At 52.2% G+C, this 24,729-nt stretch overlaps 1 protein-coding gene and 1 long non-coding RNA gene across 4 annotated transcripts in view; one reads left to right on the plus strand and one right to left on the minus strand.

Annotated features, from left to right (window-relative positions):
- The window catches only part of SHANK2 (SH3 and multiple ankyrin repeat domains 2), a 694,542-nt gene that overhangs the window by 272,914 nt on the left and 396,899 nt on the right, over positions 1–24,729 (plus strand). The window lies entirely within an intron of this gene.
- On the minus strand, positions 20,881–23,197 carry LOC100438170 (uncharacterized). Its single transcript, XR_656016.3, has 3 exons — positions 23,123–23,197; positions 22,430–22,705; positions 20,881–22,204 (listed from the first exon to the last, which is right to left on the minus strand). It is a non-coding gene; the product is annotated as an uncharacterized LOC100438170 (long non-coding RNA).

Here is a 24,729-nt window from a genome sequence, read left to right on the forward strand (position 1 = left end):
ATTTGGCCGATTTCCAGCACCGACGCCCAGGGAGTGTCCGCTGGAGGATCTGCCGTCTTGTGTGGCCTGCCCCGAATGCTGTGTACATGGTGCTCCCGGAGCAATTGTGGATTCTGTCCTGATGGGATGCTGCAGTGACAGTGAGGCCAGGGCTCCTGCCCAGCGTGCATCTCTGTGTGCCTTGTCTTTGTTCATGTTCGTTGCCACGTTCTGTCCACGCCCCTGCTCCATGCCTCCCGTGCAGCCCCTTTACTCACTGGAGCCCGCCCTGCAGCCTGTCCCCTCTTCAGCCAAATGGAGCACTGTTTGGGGGGACTGGGTGGACGACACGGAGTCCCTGGCCACACTGACTCCTGCCCAGTGGACATGTGGCTGCTGGGAAGTGTGTCCCACTGCGGATCCCCCACAGTGCGCACAGAGATCGGCTCCTTCTGTCTTCTGGGTTGAACTGTTCCCCAAACCTGAGCTGCTCCCAGCTCTTTACTCCCCAGTCCTGGGCAGTTAGGGCCCCTAGAGAAGAGCCTTTCCCACTCCATCCCCCGCAGAAGGGCAGAAGCTCAGAGAGTCTCCACTGTGCCCTAGCCTGACCCTCACCATGCGGTCCCTGCACGGTTCCCCTCTATACAGCGCTCCCCGGCCACTTACAGGAGATGACTTTGTTCCCTGGTTCCCAACCACACGAGACCCCAGCTTCTCTTAGAAGTGTTGTATAACATCTCCTTCATTATCCTCAAATGAAACTCTTAGATAACATACTCTGACGTACACATGGAACTTAGAAAAGACCCCCGGCCAGGCGCAGTGGCTCACACCTGTAATCCCAGCACTTTGGGAGGCTGAGGCGGGTGGATTGCCTGAGGTCAGGAGTTCAAGACCAGCCTGGCCAACATGGTGAAACCCCATCTCTACTAAAAATACAAAAATTAGCCGGGCGTGGTGGCGGGCGCCTGTAATCCCAGCTACTTGGGAGGGTGAGTCAGGAGAATCGCTTGAACCCGGGAAGTGGAGGTTGCAGTTAGCCGAAATCGTGCCATTGCACTCCAGCCTGGGCAACAAGAGCGAGACTTCGTCTCAAAAAAAGAAAGAAAAGAAAAGATGCCCATCCTGTTCTACAAAGCAGGAACACTGTTCTACAAAGCAGGAACGCTCAGTGGGGGAGACCGGACACTGTAGGCAGGGAGGGGTCCACCCCAGAAGACCCAGTGCAGTTTCAATGGTCATTCCCTTCCAATCCAGTCACCATGAACCCCAGAGCTCCTCTGGCAGCTGGGAGATGCTCGGCCATAGGTTGAGTGTGGTCCAAGGCAGGGTTGGCTTCCAAAATGGTCAACAGCTCTTAGGAAAGTTCCAAACCAAACAAAGCCCATGCTGTCTTTCATTGCATTCCTGGAAAATTCGGAGAATATTAAAGCTGTGCAGATTTGTGTGGTGTTTCTAAGTCACACGCAGGAGGTTGTGCAGATAAACAGATTTTGCATCTGTCGGAACATCTGGTGGGTCACTCAAAATCCCTAGGGGCCCGTTCCACGCATTGCAGGACTTTAGCCTGTCTGGCCCCTGCCCACCAGGTATGAGAAGCACCCCCTGACCCCGTTACTATCACAGCTCCGAGCCCTTTCTGGTGGGGTAGATGCCAGCCTGGTGGGAAACACTACTCGGGCACTCACAGGGTGTGCCCTAGTGCACTGGCCTGAGCCAGGCGTGGGCTGGTGCATTCTGCTCTTGCTCTCTACGTCCATTCTCCCAGAAAGTTCCTCCCTTGCCCCTGAGCGCCACCCGCCCCTGCTCCTGGCTCCCTGCAGAGCTCTGTTCTCACCCTTCTGAGACCAAGGACTCTGGCCCAGCAGGTTGGCCTCTGGTTCCTCAGCTCTGACTCCTGCAGAGGGCTGAAGACCACCAAGGGTCACGACCAAGGCAGATTCCTCCTTCCTGGTCCCCTGTTGTAAGGTGTTCCCTCCGTGCCCTGCCAGTGTCCTCAGCACCTTCTCCCCTCCGTGCCCTGCCAGTGTCCTCAGCGCCTTCTCCCCTTGCCTGGGCCTCCCCAGCCCCGCCTGCCTTTCAGGGCACATGTCCTAACCCAGGTGGAGGCCGGGTCTTGTTTCCACATGGTCTTGCCCACCCCTTCTCTGTGCCTCCGGCGTGGGTCCAGGAGGGCGGTGAGGTGCACCCTGGAGGCTTTCCAGGGCCCCCTGGTTTTGCTCTGTCCTGCTCCACACCACAGCGCGCCCTCTCAGGTGGGCTCCCGGAGTCTTGTGTGGCCTCTGCCCCCTTTCCTGGCCCCCTTTGTTCTCTTGGTCTGGTCCTGCCTGCTCGGGTCAGGTTCTGGATTCTCCTCGCCCATATCATTTCTCCAGATGGAGGCCCTGCGCCAGGTCCGGGGGTCAGGTGGACCAGGACTTTGTGCCATAGCTGAGGAGCTGGACTTTTGGCTGTTGGTTTCCTACAGATGGAGGACATTTATGTTATACCTGCCGTAGGTATCAGGGTGGGAAGGCTGAGGTCAGCATTAGGGGGTGCTAAATCCCAATGGGGTGTAGAGTCAGGATGGCTTCCTGGAGGAGGAGGCAACTGCTGCCTTGATCTGAGCAGCAAAAATAGCTCCTGTGCCTTCAGCCGTTTCAGAGCCAGGCCTGGGCTCAGTGCTCAATCCTAATGATAGCCCTGTTAGGGAGACACCTTCACTGCCCCGTTTTCGGCCCAGGAGGATGAGGATCCTGGAGTCCAGACACTTGACAAGGGTCCCCAGGGTGGGGACGGACCTGGGGCTGGAACTGACAGCCCTGACTTCGGAGCCGCCCCTTCACTCCTGCTAAGGCTGCCCATAACACTGCTTCTCTCTGCCACCTTGACCTCTGGGACCCTGGCTCCTGCCCTCCCCTCCCACAGGCCGTAGGTAAGCCCGGCCTCCCCTCCACCTGCCTCCTGCCTGCCCTGCAGTTTGCTGTTCACCTGCAGCTGTTTCCTAGGGACCTCCCCTCACTCCTGCAAAATCCACGCAGTTCTGCCCTCCTGGAGGATCAGGCCAGCTGCTTGGCTTCCTGTGCTCGCAGATGCTGGGCCAGTGTGGACAGATGGCACAGAGGTGGCCTTTCCTGTGGACATGAGGATAAGCCACTGCCGCCTTTCAGCAAAGACGCGGGGATCACCGTCCTCTCCCTGCACCGCCACCCCTCACCCCTGTGCTGTTGGATGATTTTGCAAGCAAGTTTTGGGGTCTGCCCTACCTCTGACCTAAGCCTGCCTCTGCACAGACTAGCCCAGCTGGCCCCTGCTCCTGTTCTGTGACCTATTAATGACAAGGTCACATCTCAGCCTGCGGCAGTGACCAGACACTGCCAAGGAAAGGAATCCTTGGCCGCTTCTGTCATGATCTTTTTCACTGGGCCATTTTATCAAGGAAAATCAATTTCCCCATCACTCTGAGATATATATTAAATCCCTTGCTTGTAGGCTGTAGAACTGGTTCCCAGCTCCTAGCTACAGGCACACCCCAGGGGCCTTTCTGCCTGCCTTCCACACTGCAGTGACCCCTCTCCCATCCCACCCGGGAGCTCACCAGGCCTGGAAACACTTGGTGAATGGGCCGAGCAGAGCCACCCATTCTTCTCTCCTCCACTTCCTTCTCCCTTGCTCATTCCTTCCCTTTCCCCACTCCCTCCCTCCTCCTCCTCCTCCTCCTCCTCCTCCTCCCCCTCCTCCTCCTCCTCCCCCTCCTCCCTCCTCCTCCTCCTCCCTCCTCCTCCTCCTCCCTCCTCCTTCTCCTCCCTCCTCCTTCTCCATGCTGTTTATCTCACCTGCCAGCATCATGCCAGTGAGTCATCCTTTAACCCTGGTCCTCAGTGTGTCCCCCTGGGGGCTTGGGGAATTCACATTGATGTTTTCTCCTTCTCTAGCAAGGGTTCCCTTCCTGCAAGTGAATTAAAGGATCCAGGCTGGGTGTGGTGGCTCACACCTATAATCCCAAGACTTTGGGAGGCTGGGCTGGGAGGATCCTTTGAGGCCAAGAGTTTGAGACCAGCCTAGGCAACTTAGCAAGACCCTATCTCTACAAAAAATAAACAAATGATTAGTTGGGTGCAGGAGGCTGAGGTGGGAGCATCACTTGATCCTGGGAGTTTCAGGCTGCAGTGAGCAGCCACAGCTATGATGGGGTCATGGCACTGTAGCCTGGGCAACAGAGCAAAACCTGGTCTCTTAAAAAAAATTAAAGCCAAAGGATCTAGTGTGCTCAAAAGAGCTCTGGAATTCTAGAACTCTGTGCTCACCCATCCACCTGGGGAGAAAGATTATTGGGATCTACCCAGAAGAGGACAATCCAAGCTCCCTGGAGTTTACTATGATGATGATGATTATTATTATTATTATTATTATTATTATTTTGATAGAGACAGGGTCTCCCTATATTGTTCAGGCTGGTCTTAAACTCCTAAGCTCAAGTCATCCTTTTACCTCAGTCTCCCAAAGTGCAGGAATTACAGACGTGAGATACTGTAACCAACCCCATTAGCCATTGTTTTAAGATTTGTGTTTATCTTGTACCCCGATTCACCCACCTGCTTCATGGTGAAGCTGTAGAAAGACTCTTGGCCAGGCAAGGTGGCTCGCACCTGTAATCCCTGTACTTTGGGAGGCCGAAACTGGAGGATTGCTTGAGCCCAGGAGTTCAAGACCAGCCTGGGTGAGATGGTGAGACTTCATCTCTACAAAAATTTTAGAAAATAAAATAATTAGCCAAACATGGTGGTGCATGCCTGTAATCCCAACCACTTGGGAGGCTGAAATGGGAAGATGGCTTGAGCCTGGTAGTTCAAGGCTGCAATGAGCTATGATTAGGCCACTGTGCTTCAGCCTGGGTGACAGACAGAGGTTCTATTTCTATTGACAAAAGGAAAGAAAGACTCTCAAGGTGCTTCCAGAAGTAATTGTCGTTTGGGGTTGGGACGCCCAAAAGTTGGTGATCCCAGGGAACCCAGACTCAGAATGTGAAAGGGTTCTGGGAATCGTGGGAACCGCTGCTTAGTCTCATGACTCACAGACCCAGCCAGAAATCCCCCTTGGAGATTCTGCACCTGGGCAACTGTGGCTGATGGCCCCGGGAGCTCTATCCTCTCAGGATGCCTATCCACAGGTGGCAGCTGGGACCCTAGCCCCTTCAGTCCTCCTTTTTCTGTGGAGGGAAAATCTATGCGTCAGTGGGGCAGAGGTTCTGGTGAGGGTACACAGACTGATGGGAGCAGACATCGTGTTCCCCAGCCCCAGCCCAGGGTCTCCCCATCCCAGCATAATGGGCAAGCCCAGGGGTGGGCGAGGAGCAGAGAAGAGTCTTGACTTCTGTGTTCCATGAGCACGTGCCCCCGGCCTCACCGAGGGGGCATGCCCGCTTCCAGGTGACTTGAATGGAAGTCTCAGAAGCTCCTGATTCTGAGTGGCTCCACCTGCCTCTCCGGCTTTCTCTTTTCCAAGCCCTTTCCAGGCAGCTCACAGGCAGGAGCTGTCCCTTCCCCACCTCTCGGTCCACTGTTCAGGGTGTTCCTTTTCTCAGCGCACCTCCGTCCATCTCCCCAACTTTCTTCGTAGACTCTTCCAGCAGCCCCCGAAGCCCGGTCTCCTCCCCAGCTGACCACAGCCCTTCTTTCGACCAGGATGCCCGATTAGCGCACCTGCCTTTTCACATTTAGAGTCATGGCTGGCTTCATAGACATCAGGGTGCATGTGCTGTCTATCCCGAGGCTAACCAGGAAGCTCAGAATAGACATCAGGCTGCCCAGGTTATCTATCCCCAGGCTAGCTGGGGAGCTCGGGATAGACATTGGGGTGCCTGGGCTGACTATCCCAAGGCTAGCCAGGGAGCTTGGAGCCCTGGCAGGCACAGCACCGGCCCCTGGGCCTCGCACTGGAGAGCTGCACAGCATCTACCACCGAGTGGGCCACAGCACAGCACAGTTGCAACATCAGGGTCCTGAAACTCGGAGAAACATCTGGCTACCCTCAAAAGCCAGGAAGCTCTGTCACCATTCCTGGGAGAGGCCTGAGATCCCTGTGGACTCTGCTTTCCCTGACTCCTTGCTTGTGCCCTTCCCTGGGGAGTCCCTGGCTCTCCAGGCCTGGAGGCAACTGCAGGAACCCAGCCGAGGCCCCACTCAGCTGGTGCCAGGAGAGAGGGTCCCACCGCCGGTGTCCTGCTGTCAGAGCCCATCGGTCCTCCATAAGCCTGGGAGGGGGGCCCCGCATGGCCTTTGGGGAAAGGGATTCAACCCCGGAATTTCTAGCTACTGGGACTGGAGTCAGGAAGTAGTCACAGAAATCTTAATTTGTGTTAATATGCAAAGGCACCTGGGTAGTGGAGCTGAAGAAAAAGCATTTGACCAAATCCCAGAGGGACTAGGGTTTCAATCCGGAATTTTCCATGTGGTCTTGGACCAGCCACGGCACCTCTCTGAGCCTCAGCAGCCACCACAGATAACAGCCTCTCTCCCTCACCACTCTCTGCATTTGAGACCCTCTTTTGAGCTGAGCCCGAATTCAGACAGAATCGAGAGTCCTTTCTTGAAGTGCCTTTTGGGATTTCAAATATCGGAGCCTCGTAAGAATACGCAGGATAGAATTAAGTTGCACAGAGGAAAGGTTTCTAATTCTGGTTCTGATAAGTGTAAGTGAAAAGACGTTATGGAGGCTTCAGACAGAAAAGGAAGAATTTGTACGCGTGTGTACCTAAGTGCTGTTGCTTTTAGCCAAGCCAGAAGGGACAAATTAAACAGCTAATGAAGCAGCAGCAGTTCATGGGATTCTGGTCCCCGGTTCTCCGTGGATCCAGGTGCCAGATGGAGGCATCAGTATACCCTCGTCCTTAGGACCACCGGGCACATGGGCTGCCCTGACCAAGGAGTCCACCAAGATGGGGGCAGCTTCAGGAAGATACGTAGCCTCAGGAAACATTTTCCTTCCCCGGGACCAGACTTCAGGATGTCCCCTGGGGGAGAGCTGGTAAAGGAGAAGTCACATGACCTGGAGGGGCAGAGAGTCTGGCTGGAGCTGGAGGTGAGGGCAGGGAGCAGCCTCATTCCTGGCCTTAGACCAGATCCTTCTCCAGAATCGTTCAGCATTCATTCATGGCCCTGGACCAAGCTCGTAGGAGCTGATGGGAAGGGAGCTGCTTTGAGCCCTGGGCAGCGCAGCAGAGAGCTCGTCAGGGTCCCTTCTGATGGAGCAGGAGGAAGTCCACCTCTCATGGCAAACTCATGGACTCATTTATCAAGTAGAGGCTGAAAAATAAGAACAGATCCCATTCCAGTCCTCTGCCAGTCCCCTGTCCAAGACCATCCCTGAGGAAGGCCGTCACGGTGGTGCCCTGAGGTGGGCAAGACCATTGGCTTAATAGGTAGGGTCCAAACCCACCATGCAGCCCGAGGGAGGTCCCTGGGTTCCTGTGGGTTGAAACGTGGCTTTCCATGATTTCCTGAGCATCAGCCACAGCCAGTTAATATGGTAAATTGCTCCAGAAAGCAGGATGGGGAATTCCCGTGTGATGATGCCCTGTATGTTTGTTCCGAATTTTCTCCCTTCTATGTGGAGGGGAAGTTAGGGCTGCATTGAGAGGTGTGGCTCAGTGTTAGGGTCTAGACCTTGTCGAGGCCCTCCCAGGGACCTGCCTTTGGAATGACTTGGTCATCAACTCCCAATTCCCAGTTCTCCATGAATATTCATCTGCATCCCAGCTCAGCAGGAGGCAGCTGTGGCTTGGTTTTGTAAGAGAGATGTGGACGGGGCAGCCTTCTGCAGTGCTGACTTCATCCACAGAGCAAAGGCCATAAAGGCGACACCCTCCTTCCTATGTCTGGGAAAGGTGACACCCTCCTTCCTATGTCTGGGACCCCCAGTGCCCTGCTCCTGAGGCCAAGTCAATGGCAGCTGAGCCATTCTCAGAACCGCTGACTCTCCCTCCTGCTTCTCTGCGTTCTTCGCTAGACTCGCGGCTGCACAAAGGCAGGTGTTACGTCTTCTCTTTTCCCCAGTGCACCCAACCAGTATGGCTCCTGCCACCTGGTAGGTGCTTGACAAATATTTGTTGAGTCAATTGCTGACTATTCAGACCTGTTCTTTCCTGGTGCAGGAGAGAAAGAGCTACTTTCTCCGCAGGGAATATTTATAGAATGTGCCAGTCTCTCAATGTCTGTACTTGGCTTCCCTCTGCTTGGCTTCAGCCTTACTCCTTGAGTAAGTAAGCTTCTTACTCCTTGTTGCTCTGGCCAGAGCTTCGGGAGTCCAGCCAATGACATGGCTTTGGGTATCAACCATCCTTGAACCAATCACAGTGGCCAAAGGTGTTCATGTTCTGTCCCCTCTATCAGGCCCTTGGTAGAGTCCTGGGGGGTCTCGGATGTGCACAACCAGAGCTGGTGAAGTAAGGAAAGGAAATGCGTGACCCAAGAGGGCAGAGTTCTGCTGAAGCTGGTGGGGAGGGCAGGAGCCGGGATCTCTCCCTGATATCACGGTGGCTTCATTCAGTTCCAGGCAGCCAGCAGGCAGGGGAAGGGTGTTCTGCCAAAGAACAGAACAGCAGAAAGTCAGGCGCCATATGCCGGCAGACCCAGTGGCCGGTTACTATAGATATCCGGCCCAGGAAGCCTCTTGGCTTATGTGAGGTCACAGGCTGGCCATCGGCGTAGGGTGAGGGCTCTGCCCAGGCCTCCTGGCCCTGGCCCTGACCCTGGCTGGGGCCCTCGGAACACCTGCCTTCTCTCAGAGTTATCCAGCGAGTGGGGCACAAATTAGATGTTGATGTGTTCTAAAAAGAGGGAAAAATAATTAGGAACACCATTGTTGCTCCTTTAGTTATGAATTATCCGTATTCTTTTTCTGTGTCCTGAAGAGAAATAAAAATATCAGTGAGGAAGAGATGGGAGGAAATTGTGTGGCTGGGACAGGAAGCAATAGTTACTCCTTTCTCACCAGGGCCATGTGTGTGTTCTAGCTGTTAGAATCTCACCGGGTCTCAGTCCCTTGTGGAATTCTCCAAGGTCCAGGTGGTGAGGCCCTTTGTTGGCCAGTGTCCAGATGGCCCAGGCTGAGAGGCAGTCACGGGACCTGAGTATTGGAGTGGCCACTGGACAGGGCACTCTGCCTCAGAATGCTGGCCCCTTCCGATGGAACATCCCCGTCCCTACCGTTGCTCAGAGCACTTCACGACACCCGACTCTGCACTCAGCAGCAGCCCTGTTATTTCCTACCTTCACTTGCACAGGCCCTGGAAGCATTGTCACTTACTGCAGCCCACATGGATGAAACACTCCTCTGAACCTCAGCTTCCCCGTTAATGAATCAACATGCAATATATGCATGTGTATGTGTGTGTGTGTGTGTATAATTTTTTTTTTTTTTTTTTTGTTTTGAGACAGAGTCTCGCTCGTCACCCAGGCTGGAGGGCAGTGGAGTGATCTCGGCTCACTACAAGCTCCGCCTCCCGGGTTCATGCCATTCTCCTGCCTCAGCCTCCCGAGTAGCTGGGACTACAGGCGCCCGCCACCACGTCTGGCTAATTTTTTGTATTTTTAGTAGAGAGATGGGGTTTCACCATGTTAGCCAGGATGGTCTCTATCTCCTGACCTCGTGATCTGCCTGCCTCAGCCTCCCAAAGTGCTGGGATTACAGGCGTGAGCCACTGCACCCAGCCAAGTGTGTGTGTATGTCTGTGTGTGTATATATATATATATATATATATATACACACACAGACATACACACACATATATATACGTATATATGCATATACACATATATATACACGTATATATATACATATATACGTGTGTGTGTGTGTGTGTGTATATATATATAAATTTTTTTTTTTTGAGATGGAGTTTCACTCTTGTTGCCCAGGCTGGAGTGCAATGGTGTGATCTCAGCTCACTGCAACCTCCACCTCCCAGGTTCCAGCGATTCTCCTGCCTCAGCCTCCCGAGTAGCTGGGATTACAGGCATGCACCACCACACCCGGCTAATTCTGTATTTTTAGTAGAGACGGGGTTTCTCCATGTTGGTCAGGCTGGTCTCAAACTCCCAACCTCAGGTGATCCACCCACCTCAGGCTCCCAAAGTGCTGGGATTACAGGCGTGAGCCACTGTGACCAGCCTATTTTTTTTTTTTTTTTTTGAAACAGTGTCTTGCTCTGTCACCCCAGCTGGTGTGCAGCGGTGCAATCACCGCCAACTGCAGTCTCGACCTCCCAGGGCTCAAATAGTCCTCCTACTTCAGCACCCCCCAAGCAGCTGGGACCACAGGTATGCATCACCACACCCAGCTAATTTTTATATTTTTGTAGAGACAGGGCTTTCACTGTGTTTCCCAGGCTGGTCTCCTAGGGTCAAGTGATCCACTTGCCTCGGCTTCCTAAAGTGTTGGGATTGCAGGCGTGAGTCACCATGCCTAGCCCCCAAACATGCAATAATTTTCTGTTGTTGTTTTGTTTTTTGTTTGTTTGAGACAGAGTCTCACTCTGTCTCCCAGGCTGGAGTGCAGTGGCGCAATCTAGGCTCACTGCAACCTCTGCTCCCAGGTTCACACCATTCTCCTGCCTCAGCCTCCCGAGTAGCTGGGACTACAGGCGCCTGCCACCACGCCCAGCTAATTTTTTTTTTTTGTATTTTTAATAGAGACGGGGTTTCACCAAACATGCAATATTAATGCTTTATCATCATGTTCCGAAAGCAGAGCTCTACTGAGGGTGGCGTGAGTGATGCTGTCTGCCCCAGGTACATGCAATAGGAGGGCACTTCGTCTGGAGAGAATTCCAAATAACAATAAAGCCAGCTAAATGTCCCTTCCCTTTTAATGATCACCATGTCCCCCCCGTTCTAAAAATCGCCAATGATAAAATACTCCTTCCCCCAATGGTTGGTCTAAGATCTAAGCAATTGCTACAGTTGCTGTTGAAATGTATCTGTGAACTTCGAATTAGCACCTTTTTACAATGTATCCTTTAGTGAATACCATATTCTGTATGGACATTAACTTGGGGAAGCCTCTTATAGTTACATGTGGTGGTTCTCAGGCATGAGTGGGCTTAGCTACAGCCTTTTGACTGGAGTGAAGTCTGCAGGGTCCGGAATGGCCTGGTCTCCAAGCCCTGTGATCACCATTCCTGCTATTACACGGTAGATTTGAAACAGACATGAGGGCACAGTAACTATAAAGACAAAGTGAACTTGTGTTCCTTCAGTGCTGTCATTCTAGGTAGCCACTCAGAGTTTTCTTCTGTGTTTAAAATTTGAAATGGCAGTGGATGTGAACTACAAAGTGGAATTTTTTTTTTTTTTTTTAGTAAATGCAGATATGCAGATTTCAGTGCTTACATGAACTATTTTATTGGATTTGGATAATACCTTTAAAATTGACATTCATTCTTTCAAAATGTTTGGTTTTAAAACTGATGTACAAATCAAGAAAATGATGGTTATTACATGACTGTTAATGAAAATAATTTTGCCCTACAGAGGAGGGGCGTGTGCCTGTAGTTCCAGCTTCTCAGGAGGCTGAGGCAGGAGGATCGCTTGAGTTCAGGAGTTGTAGGCTACAGTGAGCTGTGACTGGGCCACTGCACTCCAGTGTGTGTAACAGAGACCCTGTCTCAAAAGATAGATTAGATACATAGATAAATGGTAGATAGATATATTACATATAAATAGATTAGATAGATTAGATTGATAGATTAGATTAGATTAGATTAGATTGGATTAGATGGATAGCTGGATGGATGAATGGATAGATAGATGGAGTATATAGATATGGATGGATGGATGGATGGACAGATTAGGTAGGTAGGTAGATAGATTAGCTAGATAGATATGGATAGATGGATATGGATAGATAGGATAGATTAGATAGATGGATTGATAGATAAGATGGATGGATGGATGAATGGATGGATCGATAGATAGATGGATAGATGGCTAGATAGAGGACTTTCTGTGTACTGTTCACATGTTCTTTAGTCTGTTCAAAAACATACTTTGCATTGGGATGCTGCCCCAAGCCTGCCCACATCATGCCTTTTTCCTGATGACACGTGTTCCTGTCACTGACGCCCGGGGGCTGTTTTTGAGGACAGCTTGCCCAGCATGCAAGTGACAGGAGGCTGGTGCTGGGAACGAAGGTTATTTGGTCTTCTCACTGGCATCACTGTTTGGTATTCTAATCCCATAAGATCATTGTAAACAATAGCAAAGTTGTTCATGAACTGGCAGAAAAAAAAAAGGTAAATGGAGGAAGCAATGGCTGGCTGTGAGCAGGGGATGCACTCAATGTCCTTTGCAGAGTGAGCAGGGTGGATTAAGTGGTTGTTGCGGGCTCTGGCCTGTGCTGCCATCTTTGCAGTGACCCTGAAGAAGAGAACTGCCCCAGGTGGGACTGGCGAGCGTCTCTCCTGAAGAAGCCCCGAAAGGGTGTGTGGCAGCCCCTCCTCCTTCACTGGACCACTGCTAGAAGGTTGGGGATCCCACCTGCCTCACCTCTGGGCAGTCCCTCCTCCTCCATGGAACTGCTGCTGGAAGGTTAGGGATCCTGCCTCCCTCCCCTCTACTGTTTCCCATTTCCTGTTTGCTTATTGAAAGTGTCTGGGGCCGTTGGGCCCTCCTGTCTCATGAACAGGTGTGATTCCTGGAAGCCCTGCAAGTCTCGACCTTGTCATCTCTTCCCTGCTCTCCTCTTCCTCCTGGGTTTTGTCAGAGGATGTTAATGCCTTCCAAGCAAATTGTATCAAATGCATTTGAAAGGCAAAACTCATTGTTTAGCGTCTGAGAATAGCCTCTGAGTGCTGGGATGCCACGGTTGCTGTGGCAACGGCTCTTTGTTTTAGGGAACCACAAACATCATTCTATAAACTGCAGGGCCCAAGCTGCAGGTTTCACCTTCCTGAGGGTCGCCACCCGGGAGGCAGAGGCACCAGGATGGACGTGGGAACTATCTCCGCTCTTCCTTTCTCGCAGGTGCACAGGATGTCTTTAGCTTTTGTAATGTTTGGGGCTGGGGGAGGTGGAGGTCATGAGTGTGGGGAGAGGGCCGACAGTGGATATGTGCTCCTCCTGCCCCGAGTAGCTGGGCTCTACAGGGCGTCGTGGGGTTCCTTCCTCTTAGCAATCAATGCCCTGCTCTACTGTGACCCCAGACTCCAGCACCAAGCAAAGCAGTCCCCATGACCCTTAAGATAATGAGGGGTAAAAATTGCCACCCATCAATTTTCAAGTGGCCAGTGTGGAGGAGAACAGGGACCCACAGGTGGCCAGGACGTGGAGGAGATACGCCAGGGAGCTGGAAGGCATGTGGTCCAGGGACCAATCTCTCATTCCACGTAGCTCACGGACCTGTGTGCCCCTGACTCTGGTCTGTGGAGGGCCCCTCTGTGTGGGGGCCCCCCATTCCCTACATCTGAGGGTCTCTCTTCCCTCCATCCAGCCACTTGGTCATTTGCAACCACTGTGTCCACCAAGTGCTTCTAGGGAAGGGTCTTGTCCTTTTTTCTGCCCGTCCCGCCGAGCCTCCACCTCAAAGCCTGCATCCTACTTGTCTTTCCTCTTCATGCATGTGGGGTTTTTTCCCCTCCTTTCCACTGTGCACCCCGTCTCCTCTGTAAACTTGAAGGTAGGGAACTCTGTCTTCACTCGTGAGTACCCTCCAACATGGGCTCTCAGGAGTAAAGACAGAGTTCCCTACCTTCAACGTGGATCTGCAAAAAGATTTGAAAAGCAAATGCTTTCTCCATAACTCATTGGCAGTAGGACTTGACCTGAACTGATTTGAGGCTATTTATAGTTTTTATTTATCCTACTTAGCGTGATTATTCATCCGTGCCCTGAAGGACTCCTCCCGCGATTGGCAATGGGGCACTGCCCAGACCCACTGGCGGTGTGATGTAACAGGCCACACACGCATCATCTTACTGCCACAGAAGCAGGCAGCATGCACATGCCAAGGCACCTCTGGCCCTGGTGTTCAGGGATGTCGTCGTGGGGCTGTATTTGTTGAATGAACAACAGAGTTCTTAATCCAAGAATAATGCTGGGTCTACCTTTCAAGTAGTTCAAAGGCTCCTTTCAAGACGGTGTTGTTACGGAGGATGGGATGCGTCTTGCCTTAAATATTAATAGAAATCGTATATGGAAATCTCAGACAGCTTCAAAGAGTCTCTCAGTCAAATTCAGATGGGGACTGTGCCTCTTTCCTGGCTGTCCCCTCCCAGCCCCCATGTGGCCACAGTTTGCTTTAAAACCCTGCAGGGCCCCTGAGTACCAGGTGTGTCTGGCCCGTGTTGCCTTTCAACATGAACTCTTTCTTGACTTTCTTCTCCATCAGGGATATGGTCATATTTATAATATTTGTCTCGACCTCAATTTCCTTTCTCTCCCTGCTCTGCTTATTCAGCAAATGTGTTGGGGAATCTGCAGGGTCCCAGGCACAGCCTCTCCCTCCAGGGGCTCACAGGCTCCATGGCACACAGATGTGGCCTCAGCACATGGAGGAGGCTCAGTGCCAGGCTATGTGGCTCATCTCAGATGGTGGTATGGCCCTAGGTTCTGTGGTTGCCCTTGCTGTGCTCTCTGGGCCCCCCCATCCTGCCCTGCTCCTATGGTGCCAGTGACCCTCAGGGCTGGTGGCTTGCAGAGCCCTCCCTGGACCTCCTCTTGGACCCTCAGACTCATCTCCTGCAGAGCCTGCTACCAGGCAAGCCCAGACCCCTGACTCCCCTTTGAAGTGTGTCCCTGCAAATGCATATGTTGAAGTATCACCCTGAGGATCTCAGAGTGTGACCTTGTTTAGAGGTAGGGTCTTTACAGAAGTCATCAGCTGAAAATGAGGTCATTAGATTGGGCCCTAATCCAGTAGGACTGATATTCTTATAAAAAGAGGAAATGGGACCGGGCACAGTGGCTCATGCTTGTAATCCCAGCACTTTGGGAGGCTGAGGCGGATGGATCACCTGAAGTCAGGAGTTCGAGAGCAGCCTGGCCAACGTGGTGAAACCCTGTCTCTACTAAAAATACAAAGATTAGCCGGGTGTGGTGGCGGGTGCCTGTAGTCCCAGCTACTTGGGAGGCTGAGGCAGGAGAATCACTTGAATCTGCGTGGGTGGAGGCTGTAGTGAGCCGAGATTGTGCCACTGCACTCCAGCCTGGGCAACACAGTAAGACTCCGTCTCGAATGAATGAATGAATGAATGAAATGTGGCCACAGCCATGCACTCGGAGCAAACCTCACACAAAGATGAAGGCAGAGCTCTGGGTGATGCTTCTGTCAGTCAAGGAATGCCAAAGATTGCCGACAGGCCACCGGGAGCTGGAGAGACAGGCCTGGAACAGAGTCTCCCTACAGTCCCCAGTGGGAACGCCCCCCCCACTGCCATCACCTTGACCTCAGACTTCCAACCTCCAGAACCATGAGACAATTCATCCCTGTGCTTTCAGTCACCCAGGCTGTGGTTACAGCTGCTCCAGTGAACATACCCCATCTTTCCTGGCCAGCTGGCCCTTCCTCCTGGGCACCCCATCTCAGTTATGGCCCAGGAATCGAAAACCCAAAAACCTTCCTAGATCTTTCCTGGCGCTCACCTGCCCTTTCCCCATCTGTCCAGGACCAGTCCCTTCCATTTTTTCTATTTCCTGAATCTGCCCCTCCCTCCGCACTGGTTGGGCTCTCATTTTGGCTCAGCTGGACTGCAGGAGGAGACGGCGCTGGGTCTCACCCCGGGTTCATTTCTCTCAGTCCCCCGGAATGAAGTGGAGCACACTCTGCCTGGGTGAGCCTCCAGCACTCAGATTCTGCTGCTGTGCTCATCCTCAAACCTCTTCCATAGTGCCCTGGGCCACACTCTCCTTATGAGGACACTAGTCATTAGATTTAGGGCCCTCCCTAATCCAGTATTACCTCGTTGCAACCTCACTGATCACATCTGCAAGGAGGCAATGACCCTATTTCCAGTTAAGGCCCCATTCATAGATTCTGGGTGGACATGGATTTGGGGGGACACTCTTGTGAACTTTTGTGAGGGTTTCTGGGTGTGTGAGAAGGCAGAGCCTGGGGAGCTTCAGGCAGAGGGGAGGCATTCACATAATTAGTGGTGAGATCTCTGCACTGACCCAGCGGTGACTGAGCACCCAGCGTGGCAGTAAGTGACCACAGTGTCAGTTCTCATCCCATCTTCCAACAACACCACCACGGGACTCCCCGTCGAGCCCCTGTCTGGGGGAGGACAATCAAGGAGATGATGGGGACATGCCAAGATGACCCGGTGGTCACCGAGCCCAGGGTGCCCAACCCAAGGAAGGCTCTGCTGGTTATCAGGTTTCTAGCCCAGGACACAGAGCAGACAGAGTGCTGTGCACGGTCAGGAGCTCCACGCCCGAGCCTGGCTTGGCGGGGAGGCCGTAGGCAGCAAGGTGAGACAGACAGCCTGCCATGAACCAACTGGTCTGCACAACTTTGCTGTGAAATATGAAAGCCTCCTACAGCACAGGCTGAGATTGGAAGCATTAATCACTCTGGTTTGGGATGTGTAGAAAATTCTGTTGGTCCCAGTGGGTTTAATAACATGCTGATTGGTGCATCCCGAGCATTCTGCGGCCTATGGACCAATACATTGTCCTCCCTCCGAAACCTGCTGGTCTGGAGGCCTCTAGGACAGATTGTCGGGATCTATGGTGTGTGAGTTTGCTCCAGCTGCCGTCATAAAGCACCACAGATGGGGAGGCTTACACAAGTCATTTATTGTCTCACCGTTTTGGAGGCTGGAAGGCCGAGATCAAGGGGTCTCTGGACTGGTTCCTCCGGAGACCTCTCTCCTTGGCTTGTAGACTTTTCGTTCTCCCTGTATCCTCATGGGGTCATACCTCTGTATGTCTGTGTCCTGATCTCTTCTTGTAAGGACGCCAGTTGGATTGGATTTAGGACCCGCCCCACCTGGCTTCATTTTACTTTAGTCTCCTCTTTAAAGCCCGTCTCCCTATACAGTCGCACACATGCTGACATCCTGGGGGTTAAGCCTGCGTCACATGAATTTTGCAGGTGACATAGTTCAGCCTCTAGCACTCAGCGCCCACCTGGATGTGGCTTCTGACCGCAGGACGCCCTCCCCCAACATCCTCTGGACTTTGGCACCCTGGGTGAGAATTGGGCAGGTTTGTGGAAGAGAATGAGTGAGGATGAGGAGGCCACATGATGTGTCCAAACAGGGCTTTCCGTGCCAGAGCCCTTTCCTGGACGGGACTTAGGACTGGCCGTGGCAGCTCCTATGACTGTGCTCCCTGTGTGGGTGGGGCCCTGGGCTGCCCCTGTGGGGTGTGAGGCTGACTGTGTAAGATGTGGACATGGCCCAGCTCAGTCCACAGGCTGTGAGCCTGGACTCTGGAACCCATCTTCTTGGCTTGTGTCTTGACTCTGCCCTTCACAGGCTGTGTGACTTTGGACAGGTTACTTAACCTCTCTGTGCCACAGTTGCCTCCTCTGTATCACAGGGATAAATAATAGTCAATAGGCTCATGCCCAGCTAGTAGCAGTGGTAGTAGAGGGACTCTTGACTGTTGTCATTGTTTATTATAGTATTATTTCCATTTTACACATGGAGAAACCGAGGCCTGGGAGTTTATCCAGCTTGACCGAGCGTATCATAGCAGGCACAGGTTATGAACCTGGGGTTGTCCAAGAGCAGATCACACCGCCCCATGTCCGTGGACAGGTGTCTGTATGCCGACCCCATCAGCCTCTGTGTCTGCACGACCCACCTTCTTCACCTGCACCCTCTGGGCCAAACCATTGAAAGTGAGAAGGAGGGAGTCTTCCTCGAGAAAAGAAACTCTTCATTAGGCTTCCTATTTGTGTCTTCAATTATGCTGTCAAATGCTAAGGAGTTTATTCGACACTTACTGCCAGCGCCGGGCCCTTGGTGACGGCGTACATTATTTGCATAATCAGCACGGGTGGACCCGCTGGTAATTCCACCCGACTGTTTGCCCAGAATTGACACTGATCAGTTTAGAGGGAGGCACAGTCAGTGGTGGAATTAAGTGGTAGCAAACACACTGTCAGTACATGAAATCCAGACAGAGACAAACAGCCCAGAGATGGATGGGTGGGAGGCAGGGGCCGGCTGGTGCAGGAGCAGTGGAGGCGGTGGACCTGGGTCCTGTGTGCTGAACGCTGAAATGCTTCCTTGGAAACTTCACAGAGAGTCATAGGCAATAAAGGTCAGCAGTGGAATATTGTCACAGAATAATGACTCTGTGCCGCTGGGTAAATGTTAAAGCTTTTATTGGGGTGAGACGTGGATGTCTGGCTGGCTCTGAATTCAGTGGGTAATGAATACAAACCTATAGCGTCCATTCTCAAGAGGGAATGTGGCTGAGCTGACCCCACTTCACGAGCCAATGGCCTGGGCAGACTTTTCTGGCTGGGGCAGTGCATTCATGAAGGCAGCCCTGGCTCAGGCGGCTCTGGCCAATCCTGCCCCAGCCCTCAGCCCTCTGCCCTCATGCCCATGCCATACTCCCGGCAGTGGACATAGCTGCTGTCAACAGTAGCTCTTGCCTCTCGTCCTCCGTCGGTGGAGTCCTGGCCTGATCCTTGGACTCCGGACCTGCTCTCGGCCCTGCTGCCCGTGTGGAGCCAAGACGTGTGCACTCTCCTCATTGGTCCACCCGCATGTTCAGGATTTACTGAGGACTCGGACAAGAGAGTCCTTCCACCAGCACCCTCCAGCTACCCCTACCGGGATAGGAGACAGCTGACCTCAGGATGGCACCTTCATATTCTAGAACTTGAGAGAGTCGGAGTGGGGATCCACTACCTCAAGGGACCTCACTCTCTCTTTCTTCCTTTTTTTTTTTAATACACCTAATTGGATTCAAATCCCTCTGGGCTACGAGGTCCTGTTTCCCTTCTTTGCTGTCCATGGTGGTGTCCACAACACATCATTCGTTTGGCTCCTGGCTTCGTGGAATGTCAGCCCCAGGCCTTGTCTGCTGGGGTGAGAGCCACATCAAGGGACTGAAGGCAGAGGCTGCTGTGGTTGTTGATCTGTCCTCCTCTGTTACCTAGAGATGCTCTCAAGACCAGCGAGGGCCGTCGTGAAGCTCCTGCTGTGTCCATGTGCAGGCAGAGTGGCTGCCTCTAGGTCACCCCTTAAGAAATGTTTCCTTGGGGGAAGTGGGGAGATGAAAATTTGCCGGGTAGACACAGAAAAACTCCAGCAAAAGTGGACCTTTAGAAAACACAAAAGTCTCCTATTTGTTGACTTGTGGGTCTCCGGGCCCCTTCATGAACTGATAAGAAAAGTCATTCCTACTGAGATAGGACTTTAGATTTTATCCTTACTCCTTGTAAATTGCTCTCCTCAGATTTCCAAGTGCAAACGCTGTGAACCCTTGGTGCTAGAATTACTGACGTCTGCAGCAAATTGCAATTTTGACTTTCTGGAACATCAACACAAAAGAACACTTGGACTCCTTCTTTGTAGCCAAATGTTAGGTCCGGGATGTTTCTTGGTCTTACCTGTTCCCTTCTTGTTTCAGCAGCATCTCGTTCTCAGAATCCTAATTAGCCGGGTGTGATTCTTTTGACCATTTCTCTCAAAAATGAGTCTCGTTTCCCGACTTCCATTTTCTGTGACTATATCCCTCCCAAATGGTTCCCCCCATTTGGTGCCACGGGGTGCAATGGGCTGTGGCTCCTCTGAGCTGCACTCTCTGCCCCGGCCTTCTGATGGCAGGGGAGCCACTCGGAGGCGCTGTCTGGAGTGGAGCCTGAGTCTCACCAGGAGGGTGTAGACTGCAGCAGACCGCTCCCTGGTGGCCTGGGGGTGGGAGTCTAATCCAGAAAGTGGAGACCACCCCAGGCCTTTCCGACAGAGGCATCTGTGCACGGAATTAATGACCAAGATGCTGGACAGGCCGTGGACCCTGGAGAACAGCCAGGCAGCCCCCGACTAAGAAACTGCAGAAAGCACTGGGGAGGAGAGGGCCCAGTGGAGCAGTGCATGAGGCTGGCACTGCCAGGGATGGGCTGCGACCCAAGAAAGCCAGGTATTTGAAGTTGAGGAAGGGCAGCACTGTAGGCATATTCCTCGATGCTGGATGCTTGAGTAGAGCAGTACCTAGCACATGACAGGTGCTTGGTTTTTGCAGGGTGAATGAAGGAATGAGTGAGTGAGTGAGTGAGCAGATGAATGAATGAATCTATCTGAGGCTCATTTTGAGAGACAGGATCTGTTTCAGTGCTGGAAGAAGAACACACTTCTTGTCGGGCTACATCAGAAGGCGGCGCCAGGCAGCGTCCTGTAGCTCCTTGCTAGCAGACTCAAGGGTGATTTTGGAGATGGATGCTTGTAGCCCCACCCTCTGCTGCTGAGCCTGCCCGGACACCCCACCCCACCCTGAGGCACACCTCCATCCAATGGGCTGTCGGGGAATGAGGCACGTGCAGCTGCATCTCAGCCTGGCCATTCCTTCACCTGACTTCTGCACTTTCTCAGACGCCCCCCATGTGCCCTTACTCGTGGTGAATTCAGCCCCCTGGGCCCATTGTATTCTTCTCCTTGTCCCTTCAGAATAGTATTTCCCTGCTCCCGTGCTCTAGATTCTTTGTGAGGCTAAATTTAGACGTCGCCTAGTTCTGCAGCATCTTTGCTTTTCTCTATAATGGTTTGTCCAGTGAGAGAAGTCTGCCAGCCAGACTCTAGAAGTTGAGTCTGTCCTTAGAGCCTGTGGTGGGATGCAGGTCTGACTCAAATCCTCTCACGGGTATCATAAGGAACCCTTGAAACCCACTCCATGGGATCTCCAAGGAGGAAGGTCTTAGCCTGCTCAGACCACTGCAACAAAGTACCATGAACTAGATGGCTCATAAAAAATACCTATTTATTTCTCACCATTCTGGACACTAGAAGTCTGAAACCAGGATACCGGAGAACTCTCTAGGGCCCCTTTTTCTTTAAGACACTCTCACTCCGTTTTCCAGGCTGAAGTGCAGTGGTGCAATCATGGCTCACTGCAGCCTCAAACTCCTGGGCTCAAGCTATCCTCCCACCTCAGCCTCCTGAGTAGCTGGGACTACAGGTGTGCACCACCACACCCAGCTAATTTTTGTATTTTCTGTATAGACGGGGTCTTGCCATGTTGCCCAGGCTGGTCTCAAACTTGTGGCCTCAAGGGATCCTCCCACGTCAGCCTCCCAAAGCGCTGGGATTGCAGGTTCACACCAACATACCCAGGTCCTGGGGGTCCCTTTTATAAGGACATTAATCCTATTTATGAAGGTTCTACACTTATGACTTGCTTACCTCCCAAAGACCCCACCTCATAAAACCATCACGTTGGGGGTTCGGATTTCAACATATGAATTTGGGGAGTTGACAGAAATGTTTGGTTCATTACAAGAATAGAGGCTTTCCCCCAATACGGCTGCTTTTACCTGGAGAATCCTCCAAGTCACAAGGTGACCTTGCACAGGGCACTTCTCATCTTCGTGCCTCCATTTCCTCTCTGACAGTGAGGGACCTGGGCTGACATTGGCTGGAGCCACCACGACTTGATGGGGAAGTCCCTGAGCCCCTGGGACTCATCTGAGCTCATTAAGCACTGTCAGGGTCACCCGTCCAAAGCTGGATTTTTCCTAAACTTCATTTGCTTTTCTCTCCTTTCTTTTGCCCTGGATACTCACATCTCCCTCAATTTTTCTTTCCTTTTTCCCTTCTCACTACCCACCTCCAATTTCAAAATGTGCAAATAGCAGAGCATCCCAGTGGAGTTTCCACGGCAACGGAAGCTGGTTTTCCCTTTCCAAATGATGGGCTTCTTGGAAGCCTCTCTCCCCTTTGCCTCCTTGGTGACCAGAGCTCAAGGAAGAAAGCAAGGTGTGTGGGCACCCCGAATTGGAGGGTCCCTTCCTTGTGCTTGCAAGGTGCCCAGGTTGTAGAGACCGAAGGGCCAGGAGAGGGGAGGCCATGGAGCCAGTTTTCGTTTGCTGGGGCTGCCATAAGAAAGTATCAAAAACTGGGTGGTTTTATCAGAAACATTCTCTCACAGTTGTGGGGGCAGACACCTGTGATTAGGGTGTCCTGGGGCTGGTTTCTCCTGAGGCCTCTTCTCCTGGCTTGCAGGTGGGTGTCGTCATCCTCACTCAGTTTCTTCCTGTCTGCCAGGTTTCCTCTTCTTACAACACACCTCTCCTGTTGGATGAGGACCTACCTGAGTGACTCCACTTTAAAGACTCCTGTAGCTGTAAAGATCTCATCTCCAAATAAAGAGGCCGAAAGAGGGTGCCAGTGCCTCTTCCCCATACCCCCAGCCCGGGATGCCAGAGAGAGTGGACCAGATGTTGTCTGAAAGGAGGCACCAGGCCTAGCAAAGCTCCGTTTGCACCAGCCTGAGTTATTTTAGACTCTAAATTGTACCTTCATTGGGATCCAGAGTTAAAATGAGGATTTGCATGGGAGCAGGTGGGCGAGTCCTAGAGATAAGGAAAACCCCCCACGGAATCCGTGTCTTCCACCGCACAGTCGTGGCCAGGAGTTCACAGGCGTCCCAGGGCACTGAGCAGAGGACGCTTGGGGCTCATCCAGACAGGGCCAGCACTGGATGAGCCAGGATGAGGTCAGGCTGTGTTCGGGGAGCCGGCATCTGGGCACTGGGCAGGTTGCCATCAGCTCAGGGTCTGGTGCTTAGATCAGCTGAAACAGAGACAGCCATGTCATGGGGAGAGGTGTCACCTCATGGAGCCCATACCAGTGGGTCACTCAACCCAGGCCAACCCCTCCTGACCAGGGACCTCTCTCACCTGCTCTCTGGCCTACAAATTATTTTTGAGATTTGTCCCTGGAATGTGACAGTGTTCACGGTTTCTCTAGACCTACCCAGGTGTAAAAACCCCTTGACCCCTGCCATCTAAGGTGGATGCTACCCCTGGTCCAAAAGTCCTGCAGAGCAGCCTCTGTCCTGCCCACCAGCTCACACCTTTTAGCCCATGTCCCTGAGTCCCTGAGTCACTGAGGTAAGGCTGCTTGTCTCCTGCTGAGACTGAGAGCCCCAAGACGGGCACTTCAGCAAAGTCAGCCCCACACCCATGTCTCCTCCTCCCAAATTCTTACATCCAGTTTACTAGACTCTAGACTGTGTCCTGCTGCCCAGTTGACTCCTGTGGGGGAATCCCACAGGATCCAAAATGTACAATGTGTCCAAAACCAAGCTCCCCAGCCCCACCCGAAGCACATAGATTTCCCTTTTTGTTCATGATCCACTCAAGCCGGAAGCCTGAGTATCATCCACAGTTTGTTACCCCATGTCCAGTCCATCAGCCAGTCCAGTCCTGTCCATCAGCCAGTCCAGTCTATCAGCCAATCCAGTCTATCAGCCAGTCCAGTCCAGGCTCCAAATTCCAACTGACATATTACACTTCTTTGCATTTCCATTGTCTCTACTCAAGCCCATTCCAGAGACTACACAGACCAGTGTAGTAGCTTCCCAGCCGAGCTCCACGTTCTACTCCTTTCACCTACAACCCAGTCTCCACCCCAGGAGCTGGAACAGGGATCTTTCAACAAAGACCATAAATCAAAGATTGTGTCACACACCCTACCCCTGAGACACTTCATCACAGCAGGTTCCGCAGCAGGAATCTGGATGAGCCGGGATGAGGTCAGGCTGTGTTCGGGGAGCCGGCATGTGGGCACTGGGCAGGTGTGCCATCAGTTCAGTGTCTGATGCTTAGATCAGCTGAAACAGAGACAGCCGCGTCATGGGGAGAGGTGTCACCTCATGGAGCCTATCCAGGTTGGGCTCAACACCAGATTTCCCCTGGCCTGGGAGACCCAGTGTGACAGGATCCCTCCCAGGTCTTCACTTTTTTTTTTTTTTTTTTTTTTTTTTTTTTTTTTTTTTTTTTTTTTTTTGCCCCTGCCCCCTGCTCTCTGCATTTTGGCTGCACCTGTGTCCCTCTGCTCCGAGACCACCCTATCCAAATTGGGCTCTGCTCCTCTTCTAACTGATCACATCTCTGCTTTGTTCTTTTGGTTCTCCTCCCAGTTGGATCACTCATTTATTCCTGTGCTTATTTATTGTCTAGCTCTGAGCTCCCTGAGGTAGACAGAGCTTATTCCCTGCCTTTCTTTTTTGGCCTGAGGTCAGCATCTGCTGGGATTGTCTCAAGGCACAAACCCTGCAGCCTGCAGAGACAACTGTAGGTTGCTATATTTGCACCTGCCCAGAGGAGTCAAAGAAACAAACCCCAGGCCCTGAGCTACAGAGTTAACTGGCTCGTAGAGGAGGCCAACTCAGTGCAATTAACTCTGGCACGGATGTTTGCATGGTTTAAAAAAAAAAATTAACCTAAAAAGCCTGCTTTCCACCAAATAAGACTTTTGATGGGAATTTTGACAGAAATCATGTTTGGGTGCAAGCTCAGGTGCAGGTAGGGCTGGGGATTTTTTTGTCAGAACACACAATAATTCTGCCTCTTATTTTAGAGCTTGTAGTTCAATGCTGTATGGTGTAGGAAAACATAAATTTTCATCTTAATACACTTTTGAGGCGTCAGAGCCATTACAGACCTTGTTTTATAGTGTTTTAAAAGCATTAGTTCTTCACGACCTATTTTTAAGAGGACAGACTGGAGGAGCAAAACCATTAGTAGGTTTGGGACTCATTTATTTTCACATGGAAACAGAGGCATAATAGCAGGTCTTGCTGTTAAACATGA

Source organism: Pongo abelii, chromosome 9, assembly GCF_028885655.2.
Source record: "Pongo abelii isolate AG06213 chromosome 9, NHGRI_mPonAbe1-v2.0_pri, whole genome shotgun sequence".
Taxonomy (NCBI): Eukaryota; Metazoa; Chordata; class Mammalia; order Primates; family Hominidae; genus Pongo; species Pongo abelii.